Below are 3,192 nucleotides of genomic sequence, written 5' to 3'. Positions count from 1 at the left end.
AGATTCGACATTCTGAACAATGAACGACGACGCACCCACCAGGATCATAGGCAGCTGCTGCAGCTCGCCAGACATAACAATAGCCGGCGCTGGTCTGATAAACAGCGTATCATGGCGACCTATGCTGACCTTGGCATTAGACCATCTGCCCATAGTCATCTCGATCGAGGAATCAACCGAGCTCCCGCGGAACACCGGACCTATATCAATTTTTCTAAAGCTGATTGGAGAGGTTTCGCGGAATTTACTGAGAGCACCTTCGCTGCGCTCCCCACACCAACCGACGTCCACCTTGGTGAACGTAAGTTCCGCAGGGCTGTCACTGCTGCTGCAGCTCGCTTCGTACCCCGGCACTTCATAAAGAGAACGATACGAACAGAACTGACTGGATATCGCATCAGCCGCCCTCAAGCGCAGAACAATGTTCTGCTAGCGTTAAGTTGTTTAATTGTAATATGTGCGTTTTGTTAAATAAACTGTATGTAATATTAATTTATTAAATTAAATAACCGCGTTTTGTTCAAGAAGATGAAGAAACGTGAAGGCCATTCCTACATGTATATGTGTAAACAGGTCCGAATAGTTATATTTATATTTAAGTGTTTTTCGCCTTCGTAATTGGAATATTGTGTTATTTTAATATGGTTTTACTCTAATAATTCGATGAATTACATTAAAAATAGATACTATTTCTAAAAATACATATGTGGTTCTTAAAAGCCTTAAAAGAAAGCAATTTCAAGTTTGTGGCACTCCTCATCTCCATTTTGGCACTATTTTTGCAGTCCAGTAGGCACATTTTGAAATTTTGGAATTCCATCCCTGATTTGAAATATCCAACTTATTCAGCAACAAACGGACGCCTTCGTAAGTCCACGTTTCTCTGCACATTACATTACATTACATTACATTACATTACACAGCTTGCCTTAGGCATTATTAATTTTTTAATCACAAATAAATTATATAGTATTTTCCACAAAAATTTCCACGAAAATTTGAAAAAAACAAATTTTCCACAAAAAATTCAAACGGAAAATTTTAGAAAAAACAATGTTGAAGCAAAAAATAAATTACCAAATTGCCTCCAAAATATATCGACTGCTGAGTGGAAGATCGACCTATCTCGGCAGCCAGTTCGAAAACATTCTATCTCAAAAAACTTTTCAAGAACGCCCTATTTCAGAATTCGTTTCAAAAACGCCCTATCTCAGCTTCCGATTCAAAAACGCCCTATATCAGCATATTTTCAATACTTTTTGAAGTGAGATAGGGCGTTTTTGAACCGAATTTTGAGATAGGGTGTTTTTCAATTAAATTCTGAAATAGGGCGTTCTTGAAAAGTTTTTTGAGATAGAGCGTTTTCGAACTGGCTGCCGGGATTGGTCGATCTTCCACTCAGCCATCGATATGTAAATACTTCCAAAGTAGTAACACACGAATAAAGGCAACATTGTGAAATATAAGGCAGCCGAACGTCAAAAAATAAACAGAGAATGCTGCCTTATTACTTTACCTGTTTATTGCATGATACAAAAATATAAGGTAGTTTCATTTATTGACATTCGTTGTTGTTGCCGACCACTTGACTTTTAACCATGATACAAAAATACAAGGTAGTTTCATTTAAATTTTTTTTGATTAAAAAGCAGATTATTGACATTCTCCCTGATGTCAACATTTGGCATAGCGTTGCTACATCGGAAATTTGTAGGAGAGGGTAATTTCTAATCATATATTGGATATTATTTATAAAATGGTGGATTTCATAAATGCTGAATGAAGAGGCATATAACACAAAAACTTAGTAAGGAAAATACTTTGTTTTAAAAATTAATTCAAATATTTTGTCTAAAGTCATTGATAATATAGCTAAAGAAAAAAGTTTAAGAAATAAAATACTTTTGTTGGCATGTATCCATTTTATATATTTTAAGATAAGTTTCAAAGTTTTTTAATTTTATTTAAGTAATTTATTTTAGACAAAGTATTTTTTCAAGAAAAACATTGTTAATATCCATATATTTTATATTAAAAATTTGATATATAAATAGTAGCGTTTTGAATTAAAAACATTTTTAAAATTAATTAAAACTAAATCTTTAGTGATTGGCTATGCGAAAATTTTTTTCATTTTCTTATTAACTCTGCCAATTTTGTTTTGTTTTATTTTATTATTAAGATATCTAATCCGAAAAAATGTCCTACCTAAATAAAACCGCTTTAGAATTTTTTATCTAAACAAATGTTCGTGTTTAACAATAAATTTTGCATGTTTTGTGGTTAATAGATCCCCATTAATTTTGATAAAAATTGCATTAGCCTGCTCCAAAAAACTTAAAAACTCCGGTTTTGGTTTATAAAGCCCCCCCCCCCTCCGAAAGTAAATTAACATACGTAAAATGTTGACTATTTTCAGCAGATGTTCGCATCCAAATTGACTCAAGCCCATTTTTGAAATTATGTAGCCGCCAAAGTTTTCCAGGCCATCGAACTCAATATCACTCAGCGCGGTCATGCGATCCAAAAAATTATTGGCTTCTTCCTGTTCTTGAAGCTACAACAGATATGTATACGGATGTTTGCAATATAATCTATATTTAAAGTAATAAAAGTAGACGATTTTCTACCTCGATATGTTCTGCTGGTGACAAGGGAACATCGTTTATTTCTTTGAAGACATGATGTGTGAGTGTGAGTCCTCTAGGTTCAAAACTTACTAAAGCATCATTTGTTTTCTCCACATTGGCTTCTGAGCACAACATGTTTTCATTTCGACCTAAGACCCTGTTGGTTCAATTCCAAACAGATTTTCTTCACTTCTAAATAAATTCAAAGGAACATGTTTTTTTTTGTGTTGCTTATAAGAAAGTTTAACACACATACCCCTCCAAATACGTGAGATATTTTTCCAAATTCTCTTCCGTTTCTTCTGATTCACTACTGAAAATTATGAATATCAAAATTTGGTCACATTTGCGATTATCATGCTTACTTTTTACACTTTGGCACTGCACTTCGGCTTAATCGTGCAGTCTTCTTGGCTAACGACATTTCATTCTTTGCAAAGTCACACTCCTTAATACCGCATGCCAGCAACCACTTCTCTCGAATGTGCGGAATAACGGGAAATTGGAAGAACCTTACCTTTGTACCTCTGCATAAATGTCTTGTATACGGGCATTGATTAAA

The 3,192-nt window shown here is 34.3% G+C and overlaps 1 long non-coding RNA gene across 1 annotated transcript; it reads left to right on the top strand.

The window, feature by feature from the left end:
• Positions 1-1,419: 1,419 nt before the first annotated feature.
• LOC118743626 lies at positions 1,420-2,659 on the top strand. Its single transcript, XR_004993483.1, has 2 exons — positions 1,420-1,807; positions 2,423-2,659. It is a non-coding gene; the product is annotated as an uncharacterized LOC118743626 (long non-coding RNA).
• Positions 2,660-3,192: the final 533 nt, after the last annotated feature.

The sequence above is a fragment of the Rhagoletis pomonella genome, unplaced genomic scaffold, assembly GCF_013731165.1.
Source record: "Rhagoletis pomonella isolate Grant_MI unplaced genomic scaffold, Rhpom_1.0 Rhpom_scaffold_00007, whole genome shotgun sequence".
Lineage (NCBI taxonomy): Eukaryota > Metazoa > Arthropoda > Insecta > Diptera > Tephritidae > Rhagoletis > Rhagoletis pomonella.
Note: the sequence above shows the minus strand (reverse complement) of the source record. Positions and strands in the feature narration are given on the sequence as shown.